Below are 15,017 nucleotides of genomic sequence, written 5' to 3' on the forward strand. Positions count from 1 at the left end.
CTTCACCAAGTTAGAAGATGCGACCCAGCTCATGGAGATGGAGGAAGTAATTTAGATGAGAAGGGTTTAAAATTGATAAGGAGGAGGCATTGTACCAGGACTGAATGAGATAAATCTAAGTACTTTGAGGGAAGGGAGAGGAGGAATTGTACAGTTACTGGATATAATTTTCAGTCTTCCTGAGATTCAGATGGCAGCTGACGTTTAATGAGGAAAAATGTGTTATGGTTGACTTTTGGAGGAAGAAAAGATAATATGAAATAAAAGGCACAAAAGACCTAACGGGTTGCATAAGCAGAAGAACCTGCATGTATCTGTATGTAAGTCATTGAAGGTGGCAGGACATAGGGGGAAGAGTGTAAGGACTTTATGTATTTTATTTGGAAACATTAGTATATCAGTTTATTAAATATAAATATTGTTTTTAAAGTTGCAGTTTGGCAAGGAATTGAGAAGAGAGAGCAACTGGGACTCAGACCTTTAAAGCAAATGATACTATGCTTTTTCTGGATATCTCTCTCTCTCTCTCTCTCTCTCATTCTCTCTCTGTGAGTGGAAAATTACTAATGCTCAAAGTCTTCATAAAATTTCTAACTCCTAAAACTTAGGTCCAACTGACCAACTACAAAATTGAGGATCATCACAGATGATAATAATGTAATATCATCACCAAAAAGCAAATCAAAACCTGTGAGAAAGTCACTTTGTTCTACTCGTTTAGTTTGGAGTTTGTTTAACTGCCCTGTTTGGGCTCAGGTCAGAGCACAATCTGTGTGATTCTGTCATACACTGAAATATCATATAACATCGGAAATACCTTTTTTTCTGTTTTCTTCTCCCTGTAATATATCAGAAGTACCTCACTGAAAAGATATTAAGTATTGTCATATTTTTAATGGCCATCTCTCCCTGGTGCAGGTGTAATGGCCAGAGACTACGTTCTTGGTGAAGGGCTTTTGCCCGAAACGTTGATTTCGCTGCTCGTTGGATGCTGCCTGAACTGCTGTGCTCTTCCAGCACCACTAATCCAGTATTTTTACCTACGTTCTTGGTTCATCTACTCAAATGCTCAGTTTGACAATAGCTCTTTTGCTGCCTCTTTCTTGATCCATTGTATTTTACTTCCATATTGGATGGGATTCGAGTAACGTCAAGGTTACTAATCTAGTTCAAGTTTTGGTGCAACACGGTGGCTCAGTGGTTAGCACTGCTGCCTCACAGCAGTAGGGTCCCTGGTTCGATTTCAGCCTCAGGCAATGACTATGTGGAGTTTGCACATTCTCTCTGTATCTGCATGGGTTTTCTCCCACAATCCAAAGATGTGCAGGTTAGATAAATTGGCCATAGTGTTAGGTGCATTAGTCAGAGGGAAATGGATTTGGGTGGGTTACCCTTCGGAGGGTCGGTGTGGACTGGTTGGGCTGAAGGGCCTGTTTCCACAATGTAGGGAATCCAATCTAAATTAAAGAATACGTGGGCCAGACATAAAAAATGCTGTGGCATTCATCAGTCAGTGTAACTACATTTTTCAGGCAGAAGCTTATTTGTAATATCCAGATTGGTGTCCAATGATGTACGTTCTCCTGTAGACTTCCTCCATCAAAAACTTCACTGCGGTTTTCAAAATGTACAAGGATTTAAAACATTAACTTATTGCATGGTCCACTGAGTGTTTGTGTGCCTGCAGCCAAAGAACATTCCCCCTTTAAGAGGAGTGGACTGGTTCTAAATATCATCAGGAAAGTTGAAAATAAACCTGTTTGGACATATTATGGTACACTCCTCTGGTAGATGGGACACGACCAATGCACAGCAAAATTCCTTTGAAGGAACTTTATCACACAGGTTATAATACATTTAATTGGTGGGATTTAAATCTCAAACTTTTGGGCCAAATGTAGGACACTACCATTACACCACAAGATGCTATTCATTTCTTTGATTAGTTTGGAAATGTGACAAGTACTGGTATGATAAGGAGGCTCCTGACCAATTTTACTGGCTAGTTTTGTTTATGTGACTTGATGCTGTTACTCAGCACAGGAAAAGGTATCTTGACCACTTATATGCTTTCAATCCAAACCATGGCAGGTGTTTAAAATCCAGTCTAAAGATTATGGCATGAATTTGTGTTAAATCATTTCCCTTTAACTCTAGTTCTGGTACTTTTAGGGACTAAGAAAATCTATATTGCAAGCAAGCGTAATATCTGAATTCAACTGTGAAAGATTTTTAAATGAATAATTAAATTAGTACTAAATTACTAAATATATCATTGTGATTTTCATTGATTTGCTACATACTCAGGATGTAACTTGTATCAAAAGTAATACCAATTTAATGTACCAGTAATAATACAAAATAATAACTCAATATGAAACAATGGTATGTTTTTTCTGAAAGAAAGCTTGAATTTTAGTTTTATTACTTCACTAAGTTTAAAACTTTCTCTAATATTAAATTATTTTCAGTTCATAGCAGAGCATGAAATAAAGATAATTTCTATTGAAAACACAGAAAACATAAACAGGAGAGCAGTGATACTTACATCTAGACTTTTAGAGAGCTTTCAGTACTTTTAGCTTGAGAGTCAATACAGGCATTTATCAATATTTCCCCAAAACAAACACAACTAAAACACCTAGGATTTCTGGTAATATACGAGCACAGATTGTGAATTGGTTGACAGGCAGCAAATAGTGATTTATAATAAATAGGTCATTCTCAGATTGACAGACTATGACCTGTGAGATAGCACAAGAATCATTATTTGGTCCCCAACCTTTCACAATCTATATCACTGATTTATATGTGGGGACCCAATGTAATATTTACAAGTTTGCATGTTACAAAATATGGTGGGAATGTGAAAAGGGTGCATAGGGGATTAGGACAGACTGAGTGAATGGATAAGGACATGGCAGATAATACGCTGTGGATAAATGTTATGTTATCCACTTTGGTAGGAGGAACAGATATGTGAAGTATTTCTTGAATGGCAAGATATTGGAAAGGGTTAATGTTCAAAGGAGCCGAGGTGTTCTTACTCATAAATCACGGAAAGCTAGCATACTGATGCAGCAAGCAATTTGTAAGGCAAATTCTATGGTAGCCTTTATCACAAGATGATTTGAGTACAGGAGAAAAGAAGTCTTGCTTTAGTTGTATAAAATACTGGTGAGACTGCATTTGGTGAATTGCATGTAGTTCTAATCTCCTTGCCTAAGGAATGATATACTTGCCAGAGAGGTAATGCAGTGGAGGTTCACCTGACTGATTCTGGGGAGGGTGGGATTGTTCTTTGAGGAGACTGCACTTTATATCCACCGGAGATTAGAATGAGAGGCTAGAAACTTGCAAAATTTTTAAAGCTTATAGTAGATGGAGAAAGGATATTAGAAAAAAGCAAAACACTGCTGATGCTAGAAATCAGAAAAAAAGTAAAAAGAATGCTGGAAAAACTCAATCGGTCTGGCAGGATTTGTGGAGACAGAAACAGAGTTAATATTTCTAGTGAGTATGACTCTGATATTACACAGGGTGTTTGCCCTGGCTGTAGGTCATCAACTAGGAGATTAATCTTAGAATAAATGGCAAGCCTTCAGCACTGAGATGAGGAGGAACTTCTTTACTCAGGGTGATCGAGTCATAGAACATGGAAACAGTCCCTTCGGTCCAACTCGTCCAGGCGGACCAGATATTCTAAATAAATCTAGTCCCGCTTGCCAGCACTTGGCCCATATTTCTCTAAGCCCTTCCTGTTCAAATATCTATCCAGATGCATTTTAAATGTTGTTATTGTACCATCCTCCACCACTTCCTCTGGCAGCTCATTCCACGCATGCACCACCCACTACGTGAAAATGTTGCCGTTTAGGTCCCTTTTATATTTTTCCCCTCTCACCTTAAACCTACGCCCTCTAGTTCTGGACTCCCCCGTCCTGAGGAAAAGTCCTTGTCTATTCATCCTATCCATGCCCCTCATGACTTTATAAACCTCTATAAGGTCACCCCTCAGCCTTTGACACTCCAGGGAAAACCGCCCCAGCCTATTCTGCCTCTCCCGATAGCTCAAATCCTCCAACCCTGGCAACATCCTTGTAAATCTTTTCTGAAACCTGTTAAGTTTCACAACATTCCTCCGATATGAAGGAGACCAGAACTGTGTACTGTATTCCAAAAGTGGCCGAAGCAATGTTCTGTACAATTGCAACATAACCTCCCAACTCCTATGCTCAGTGCACTGACCAATAAAGTCAAGCATGTAAAACACTTTCTTCACTATCCTGCCTACTTATGACTCCACTTTCAAGGGACTATGAACCTGTATCCAAGGTCTCTTTGTTCAGCAACACTCCCCAAGATCTTACCATTAAGTGTGTAAGTCCTGTGCTGATACGTCTTACCAAAATGCAGCACCTCACATTTATTTAAAGTCCATGTGCCATTCCTTGGCCCATTGGCCCATCTGATCATGGTCCTGTTATACTCTGAGGTAATCTTCACTGTCCACTACACTGCCAATTTTGGTGTCATGTGCAAACTTACTAACCACACCGCCTATATACAAATCCAAATCATATCAATGACAAAAAGCAGTGAACCCAGCACCAATCTTTGTGGCACACCACTGGTCGCAGACCTCCAGTTTAAAAAAACACCCTGTACTATCACCCCTGTCTTTTACCTTCGAGCCAGTTCTGCATCTAAATGGCTAGTTCTCCCTGTATTCCTTGTGATCTAACCTTGCCAACCAGTCTACCATGAGCAACTTTGTCAATTGTCTTCATACTCCTCTAGGGATTAACTTGATTTCTGCTGGCTATACCTGACATTTGTTTCCCTCCTTTTCTTGACCAAAACCACAATTCCTCCAATCATCTCATGTTTGAAGGCTTTCGATTCTCCAGCAGTCCCTTTATCTGTGACCATCCACCCTCAATCAACTTTTGAAAGTTCTTGCCGAACACTGTCAATGCAGAGAGTGGTGAATCTTTAGAATTCTACTACCTCCAGGAGCTGTGGAAGCTCAGTGATTACATTTATTCAAAGGAAGAGATGAATTGAATTCACCTCATAATAATATCAAAGGGAATAGGGAAAGCATGTGCATATGGCTTTGAGGTAGATGACCAACTGTGATCTAGAATGGCAGAAGAGATTTGCAGGGCTGAATGGCCTAATCCTGTTCTCATATTTCTGCCATCACACCCGTCATCACCTACTCCTTCAACATTTCCCTCAGTTCTCTTACCTGTTCTCTCAAGAATACTATAATGAAAGATTTATAATGTTTTACAGAAATCTCATTTTTTGGAGTTATACACATAGATAACAGCTTTACAATCTATTCCTCTAACATGGAACTGCTTCACTGCCCCTTTTATCCCATTATTTTAATCCAGCACTTTACTCATCTCACTCTTGTCCTCTGGGTCTGTCTTTCAAAATTATCGTGTCTATTTTTATTTCCTTTCCGCCTCTAGACTCTCAGATCATTTCTTTAACAATGTTTTTGGTAACGTGCCCATGCTCAAAAGTTGCTTCATCATTTGCGTGGTGTTCATTTCACTCATGAAGAAATTGCAAATCAATGTGATGTGGTTAAATTATTTGCTTCAATTATTTTTGCAAATAACATTCACTACAATGACTGTTGTAATCAACAGGACTGTGTTATTGTGCCAATAGAAAAATATGAGCACTGTAAATACATTTTCCATACATCTTAGGACAATAAAAGTCATGTTGCAGTGGATTCCTTTGCTAAGGATACACTCGTGGAAACTTATATTAATTCCATTAGAAATGTTGTGTCAGTTTGAAGTGTTCTGAAGCACAACTAACTACATGTATATATGCATGCTGTTGATAGCTGAAAAAAAATCAATCAATTTACATTATTTATATAAATTCTTTAATATGTGAGTTTGTTTTCATTGGTCATAGTTGCTTCTGTGTTAGAAATTTGTGGTTTTGTAACTCACAAGTTATGGCATTGAGGTGTATTATATGGATGCTGACTAAGATCTTACCATTAAGTGTGTAAGTTCTGTGCTGATATGTCTTACCAAAATGCAGCTCATATTTTTCTATTGGCACAATAACACAGTCCTGTTGATTACAACAGTCATTGTAGTGAATGTTATTTGCAAAAAATAATTGAAGCAAATAATTTAACCACATCACATTGATTTGCAATTTCTTCATGAGTGAAATGAACAGCAAGCAAATGATGAAGCAACTTTTGAGCATGGGCACGTTACCAAAAACATTGTTAAAGAAATGATCTGAGAGTCTAGAGGTGGAAAGGAAATAAAAATAGACGCGATAATTTTGAAAGACAGACCCAGAGGACAAGCCTGTGTGTGCTGTAAGACTTTGTGTGGACACTATTCTGACATAATCCAGCCCTGCTTACTGAAGTCATGTCCTGGTTCCAAATTTAGACAATGCATGTCTGTACAGTCTCTTTGCTCCAAGGAAAACCTATATGAAGTTATGCAAAAATGGCCCTGTAGAAAGTTAGATAAAATTCCCTGGTGTAGTCAGTTCTGCTATAAAGCAATAGTTCTGTTTTCGTGCAATTCCGTGTTATAAGAAAATCATGAATAGCAGCACCATTCAAAATAATGGGGCTGGAATCACATTATAACCAATACACACACTTGAAAAGTTCACACTGTAGAAACAGTGTCTCCAATTCATCAATCGCGTTACAGCGAATTCGTGAAATGAAACACACTTCATAGCACAATGATCTGTACTTGCAGATAATATGTGGATGTACCTACTAGAGAAGGTGCAAAACTTGACCTACTCTTGGGAAATAAGGCAGGGCAGGTGACTGAGGTGTCAGTAGGGGAGCACTTTGGGGCCAGCGACCTTAATTCTATTTGTTTTAAAATAGTGATAGAAAAGGAAAGACCGGATCTAAAAGTTAAAGTTCTAAATTGGAGAATGGCCAATTTTGATGGTATTAGGCAAGAACTTTCAAAAGCTGATTAGAGGCAGATGTTCACAGGTAAAGGGATGGCTGGAAAATGGGAAGCCTTCAGAAATGAGGTAACAAGAGTCCAGAGACAGTATATTCCTGTGAGGGTGAAAGGAAAGGCTGGTAGGTATAGGGAATACTGGATGACTAAAGAAATTGAGGGTTTGGTTAAGAAAAACAAAAGAAGCATATGTCAGGTATAGACAAGATAGATCGAGTGAATCCTTAGGAGAGTATAAAGGAAGTAGGAGTATACTTAAGAGGGAAATCAGGAGGTCAAAAAGGGGACATGAGATAGCTTTGGCAAATAGAGTTAAGGTGAATCCAAAAGGTTTTTACAAATACATTAAAGACAAAAGGGTAACTCGGGAGAGAATAGCGCCCCTCAAAGATCAGCAAGGTGGCATTTGTCTGGAGCAGCAGGAGATGGGGGCGATATTAAACAAGTATTTTGCATCAGTTTTTACTGTGGAAAAGGACATGGAAGATATACAATGTAGTGAAATAGATGGTGACATCTTGAAAAATGACCATATTACAGTAGAGGAAGTGATGGATGTCTTGAAACACATAAAAGTGGATAAATCCCCAGGACCTGATCAGGCATACCCTCGAATTCTGTGGGAAGCGGGGAAAGTGATTACTGGGTCCCTTGCTGAGATATTTATATCATCGATAGTCACAGGTCAGGCGCCAGAAGACTGAAGATTGGGTAACATGATGCCATTGTTTAAGAAGGATTGTAAGGACAAGCCAGGTAACTATAGACCGGTGAGCTGACATCAGTGATAGGCAAGTTGTTGGAGGGAATCCTGAAGGTTAGGATGTAATGTATTTGGAAAGGCAAGGACTGATTTGGGCTAGTCAACATGGCTTTGTGTGTGAAGAATCATGTCTCACAAACCTGATTGAGTTTTCTGAAGAAGTAGCAAAGAGGATTGATGAGGGCAGAGTAGTGGATGTGATCTATATGGACTTCAGTAAGGTGTTTGACAAGGTTCCGCATGGGAGACTATTTGGCAAGGTTAGATCTCATGGAATACAGGGAGAACTAGCCATTTGGATACAGAACTGGCTCAAATGTAGAAGACAGAGGGCGGTGGTAAAGGGTTGTTCAGACTGGAGGCCTGTGACCAATGGAGTGCCACAAGGATCGGTGCTGGGTCCATTACTTTTCGTCATTTATGTAAATGATTTGGATTTGAGCATAAGAGGTATAGTTAGTAAGTTTGCAGATGACACCAAAATTGGAGGTGTAGTGGACAGCGAAGAAGGTTACTTCAGATTACAACAAGATCTTGATCAGATGGGCCAATGGGCTGAGAAGTGGCAGAGTTTAATTTAAATAAATGTGAGGTGCTGCATTTTGGGAAAGCAAATCTTAGCAGGACTTATAAAACTAATGGTAAGGTCCTAGAGAGTGTTGTTGAACAAAGAGACTTTGGACTGCAGGTTCATAGCTCCTTGAAAGTGGAGTCACAGATAGATAGGGTAGGGAAGAAAATGTTTGATGTGCTTTCCTTTATTGGTCAGAGTATTGAGTACAGGAGTTGGGAGGTCATGTTGCGGCTGTACAGGACATTGGTTAGGCCACATTTGGAATAATGTGTGCAGTTCTGATTTAGCAGCAGAGACAAAGTCTGCACATGTTGACCACTGAATATACAACAGATTATGTGAAACTTGAACGAGTTAAGAAAAGATTTACAAGGATGTTGCCATGGTTGGAGGATTTGAGCTGTAAGGAGAGGCTGAATAGACTAGAGCTGTTTTCCCTGGAGCGTTGGAGGCTGAGGGGTGACCTTATAGAGGTTTACAAAATTATGAGGGGCATAGATAGGTTAAATAGACAAAGTCTCTTCCCTGGGGTGGGGGTTGTCCAGAACTAGAGGGCATAGGTTTAGGGTGAGAAGGGAAAGATGTAAAAGGGACCTAAGGGGCAACTTCTTCATGCAGAAGGTTGTACATGTATGGAATGAGCTGCCAGAGGAAGTGGTGCAGGCTGGTACAATTGCAACATTTAAAAGGCATCTGGATGGATATATAAATAGGAAGGGTTTGAAGGGATATGGTCCAGGTGCTGGCAGGTGGGACTAGATTGGGTTCGGATATCTGGTTGGCATGGACGAGTTGGACCGAAGGGTCTGTTTCTGTGCTGTCCATCTCTATGACTCTATAATGTAGTAGCTTGGAACTTGCTATAAAATGTCTGGAAGTTCTCTGGAGTGGGGAAGTCTGGATTCATCAGTTTGTTGTTGCATTCTTTATGGTGGTGGGGATCGGTGAAAAACAGGAGGCAAGAGTCAGAAGCACCTCTTAACAGAATGAGCAGAAATTCCCAGGCTTGCCTGCTCCTCTAAGAGACCCTGATGTGGGGACTTAGGCAAAATTTAGGTTCCTGTTGGCTGGTTACATTCTTAGAACCTGTCTGACAGGTCAGCTTTCCTAACCTTTATCATCAGAAATCTGCTTTGCTGCAATTTAAATTGTCGAAAGTGTTGTTCAGTTCAGCTTCTCTAGCTTTAGGTAGAACAGGCTTTAGGTAGAAGATATTCCACAAGCATGCTCGTTGAGTGCAGAGGTAGCAGGCAGCATGAGGTGGTAACAAGCAGAGCAGGATCCTCTTAGTTGTATTCTGCAATCGAGCAGATTATGTGGATAATCTTCAACCTTCGTAGGTATGTGTGACAGCTGCAAATCATGATCCATGCATCTAAAACAAAAGATACCTAATTTCTAGTCTGTGGAGTGAACACTGGCCCAGTACTTGAGCATCCAATGTACTCAAAGACACAATGTCAGGTTGAGATGCTGAACCAACTGCTGTGAAGTGGTTCAGTCAGACATTAAAGATAGTGGTATTGATATAGGGCAGATCATTTCAGAACAAAATCTTTTGTCTGATGGTTAACAAAATTATTGGTGCTGATGTCTACATTTCTTATTGCCACCAAATTTCTTTCAATTACTGCTTGACCATAACGTACAAATGCATGCATGAATGCCTGTTTTACCATCTGGGATCCCTACAAAATTATAGGTCTCAGAAATTTAGCAGCAGAGACAAAGTCTGCACATGTCAACCACTGAATATACACCTGCCAAAGTAGTACTTTTTGCATCTAATTCATCTCCAGAACCTGGGTGCAGTGTATATACCTCCATTCTTCTATGAAAAGTTTGGTAAGGATTCAACCATTTGTGGTAACTGTGAATTGAGAAAAAGCAAATTATGAACCATGGAGGAGTTGTCCTCAAGCCAACAACCGGTTACAACCTTTGATCAGAACATTTTTGGCTGGGTGATGCATCAAATATATTTCCAACAGATGTCTCACAAGCTGACCTAACATCTTGAATAAAATACTTAAATGTTGTGTCACTTTTGCCAACACATCAACATGTTGTCCAGACTCTTTTGAGTTGGTGCAAGGAATATTTCATAACATTGGCTTCAGGATTATCAGTCAGCAAAGATTGTAGGCTGATCTTTTCCATTCACATTCTATCAGTGTTCAGATTTGTTAATTTACCTTGAATAGATATAAAATTTTCAGGACATTATCTGTTATCATCTTTGGTTAATTGTCTTAGTTCAAAAAGGAAAATTTCTCATTGAAGAGCAGAATGAAAGCTAACAATTGCAAAAATTCAAGAGGTTTATTTTTTGTCATGAAGTTGTAGGCGTGTACTGTACCTTTAAGAGATTTGAAAAGCTGGCAAGTCTGTCATGTGACTGACTGTAAGCACACAGTGTGCTGGAAAGTTAAAAATGTAACATTTGGCTGTGAAACAAATAGCTGAGCTGAGTTGCAATAGCCCACAACAATTTGAATTGAGCTAATCAGTTTAAATTATGCCACAAGATACTAAAACCCAATCAAATTTGAATTTTACTGCTTTGCTGACATCAAGCCAATGAGATGATCTAATATTTTGGGGTATAAAATCAGGCATTTTGAACAGTTAGCCATAGTGGCAAGGAATGCCAACAGACTGTCTCTGAAAGGTATCTTTTCATATGAAATCTGTGCAGCAGAAGACCAAAGAAAAGATGATCCAGGCAAATCCACAAAGGAAGACTGACAACTGGCTGGTTTTGAAATTTGATTTTTTTTTTTGTAAATCTTAATCAGGATTTTATTGGATCAGTGTGGTGTAATAGACTGGGAGGTAGATAAATAATTAAGACTGGGAGGTAGATACATTGTTAAGACAAAGCAGATTTACAGTGTAGATAGTTGTTGTTTAATGTTCTTATTTTTGGAGTTAAGGAATAAAGTAATTTTTTTTTCTGTAAATAGTGGGATTTGGGTAGTTTTTTGTCAATCCTACTGTAATAGATTACAAGTTGAGGTGAGCTTTTCTGTGTGTCTGGTTTAAATTTGCAGAAGGCTTTACTATGTCATAACAGTTTAGAAGGAAAGAAAAATGCCTTAGAATTAGCAAAGAGGTTAGAATTGGGATAACTAAGGCCAAAAGTAAAGTACTAATTATACAGGAATTAGTCAAACACTTAGAGTCAGAGAGACAGACAAAGCAGTAGAGTTAGAAAAATGTAAATTATAGTTGAGGTACATGGAGTTAGAAGATAATAGGTCTGTGATTTGGACAGGTTCAGACAGATCTAGTCTGAGATTTGGACAGATTTGAATAGATTTGGGATACAAAAAAGCCCAGTAGATTTAAACACTTGCCAGCTAGTGACCTAGATCTTCAAATAAAATGTATGTTGCTTAATTTTGGTTACTGTGGTTGGTTAAATTAAAAGTGAGAGCAATGACTCTTAAAATTGCTAAAGAGGTTCAGGGGTTTGAAGATGACTCCCAAATTTGCCAAGAAAGTTTAGAAGGAACGAAAAAGACCTTAGTATTAGAATTAGTTAAGATGTTACAATTGGGTTTAGCCAAGGACAAAAGTAAAACAGAAATTGTAAGGGAATTACTCGAACACTTAGGTGTGTTAGAGAGACAGGCAAGTGCAGTAGAGTTAGAGAAACTTAAATTGCAGTTGAGGAACATTGGGGTTAGAAGAGGAAAAAAGAGAGAAAGTTCTTAGCTGAGCAAAGAGACAGAAAAAGAGAAGTAATGGAGAGAGAGAATTTGAACTTAAGAAGTTGTGACTTCATCAGCAAAGTCAAGTTAACAAGGTGGAGATTAAGCGGAGGTAGTGATATATACAAATATGTTAAAACTCTGCCACATTTTGATGAGAAAGATGTTGAAACCTTCCTTATTTCATTTTAAAAATTGGCTAGCCAGATGGAGTGGTCCAAGGACTTGTGGGCAATGCTAGTTCAGATTAAACTGGTAGCAGAGCTACTGAGGTATTTACAGTGCTGTCAGATGAGGAGTCAAGAGATTGTGAAAAGGTCAAACAGGCTATCTTAAGTACTTATGAGTTGGTACCAGAAGTGTATAGACAGTGGTTCAGAAACATAAAGAAGGAACGAGGTCAGACTTATGTTGAGTTTGAAAGAACTAAACAGTCATTTTGATAGATGGGTGTGGGCCTTAAAAATAGATAAGACCTGTGAAGCTGTAAAGGAGATTATGGTGCTGGAGGAGTTTAAAAACTCACTTCCAGAGATAAGAATTCATGTGGAGGAACCGAAAGTTCAGGAAGTGAGAAGAGCAGCGGTTTTGGCAGATGAATACACGTTGGTTCATAAGACAAACTTCCAGCAAGAATTTTGTCCTGTGAGGGATAGATGTTGGGAGAAGGGGAAATCCTACACTATGAAACAAAGACTAATGAACACTGATAAGAATTTACCACAGGTTAAAAAGGAAGCCCAAGAGGTTGGAAAGGAGGTGAAAGGCCTCAGGTGTTTCCACTGTGGTAAAGTGGGACACGTAAAGTCACCATGCTCATAGTTGAAGAAGGGCACAGTAGGAAAAGACATGCTATAAGAAGCTAAGTCAAAGGCATTAGTGAAGGAAACCTCAAGAAAAATCAAGGAGCTGCAGGAGAGTGCACAGCCAAGGCAAGGACTGGGTATGGACTCAGTGCCTGATTTCTATAAAGAATTCACCTGTGGGTAAAGTTTACTCCTAAAGAACAAGGGGAGAAGGGCAAAAGTTTTCACTTTGAAAGATACAGGATCTAACCAGTCTCTAATAGTAAGAGATGAACAAATTTGCATTCTTTCTGTCCTGTTAACCAAGAGAGTGTTAATTTGTGGGATAGACGGACAGAAATTTAACGTTCTTCTATATAAGGTCAGGTTGAAGTGCCAGCTCAGGACTGGGGAAGTAACGGTGGGAGTGATTGAGATGTCAGTTCTAGGAATTCAGATTATTCTTGGGAATGAGCTAGCAGGTCCAAAGTGGGAGTGACACTCCTTGTTGTGGAGAAGCCCAAGGAAGACCAGGTAACTGAAAAGTTTAAAGAAAAATATCCCAGCCTGTATAATAACAAGATTCAACTATCAAAACTCACATCACAAAGCAAAAGCTAAAGAGAAAGATGGAGTTCAGATTCAGTTAGCAGACACACTGTTTGATGTAATGGTCCAGTAAAAGTTTGAACAGGCAGAGAGTTAGACAGAAGTGTTTAGTCCTGAAAGGCTAATGGACTTGCAACAGAAAGATGAGACAATAAAAGATGCTGATGTGTACTCCAAAAAAGGAGGCAGGGAGTATTCCTGAGGTTATTATCTGAAAGATAGAATCCTAAGGCAGAATTGGAGGCCATGGCAGCTTAGTGTAGAGGAGAAATAGGGAGAAGTGCACCAGATTATGTTGCCGGTAGAATACAGACAGGAAGTGTTATGGGTAGGAGGTCACCAAAATGTACAGAAGACTCAGGCTAAGGTACAAAAACATTTCTATTGGCTTGGAATGCAGAAGGATGTGGTTAACTTATGCTGTATGTCATACATGTCAAATGGTAGGTAAGCCACTGGCAGTAATAAAACCAACACCTTTGTTGCCAATTCTCACATTTGAAGAACCTTTCACATGGGTTGTAATTGATTGTGTTGATCCCTTTCTGAGAAGTAAAATTGGGAGCCAGAACTTGTTACCATAATGGATGTGTCTACCAGATTTCGGGACACAATTCCATTATGGAGTATCAAGGCTAAAAGGCTGGTGGAGGAGTTAGTAGCTTTCTTCACACAGCATGGGCTACCCAGAGAGATTCAGTCAGACCAAGGATCTAATTTTGCTGCTAAGCTGTTTAAGGAAGTCATGGAAAGCATAGGTATACAACACTTTAAATCCAGTCCGTATCATCCTGAATCCCAGGGAGCTTTAGAAAGGTGGCATCAGACCCTGAAGACCATGTTGAGAGCATACTGTCAGAATTATCTGAATGATTGATTGGGATAAAGGAATCTAATTCATATTGTTTGCTGTTGGAGATGTCCCAAATGAATCTACTCCATTTATTCTCTTCGGGTTAATATTTGGGCATGAAATGAGAGGCCCTTTGAAATTATCTAAATAAGAATTGACAGGATGAAAGTCGGAGATCTCCAGCTTGGATTATGTATCAGAGGTGAGGGAGAGATTAAGTAGGTGAGTTAGTTAAACAGCATCTAAAGAGGACACTATATGGAATGAAGCAGGTGGCAGAAAATCTGAGACAGACTTTTTCCTGAAGGAATGATGTGTTAGTACTATTACCAGTGATAGGAGAACCCTTCAAAGCCAGATTTAGTAGTCGCTATCAAACTGCTCACCCTTCTCATTCAGATAATCGAGGTTCCTCTGTATATATGTGGGAAAAGGTTAATATGAATTTAGATAAAAGTCTTATGTATGTCATTGTAATGGGATTAAGAATTAGGAAAAAAGAAGCCATCTTTTCATGATAATAGTTGATTCCTTTCTTTGGGGGGAGATGTATTGAAGTTGTAGGCATGTATTGTATATTTAAGAGAGTTGAAAAGCTGTCAAGCCTGTCATGTGCCTGACTGCAAGCACCGAGTGTGCTGAAAAATTTAAAAATGTAACATTTGGCTGTGAAACAAATATCTGAGCTGAGTTACAATGGCTCAATTTGAATTGTTGTGGGC

The sequence above is a fragment of the Chiloscyllium punctatum genome, chromosome 25, assembly GCF_047496795.1.
Source record: "Chiloscyllium punctatum isolate Juve2018m chromosome 25, sChiPun1.3, whole genome shotgun sequence".
Taxonomy (NCBI): domain Eukaryota; kingdom Metazoa; phylum Chordata; class Chondrichthyes; order Orectolobiformes; family Hemiscylliidae; genus Chiloscyllium; species Chiloscyllium punctatum.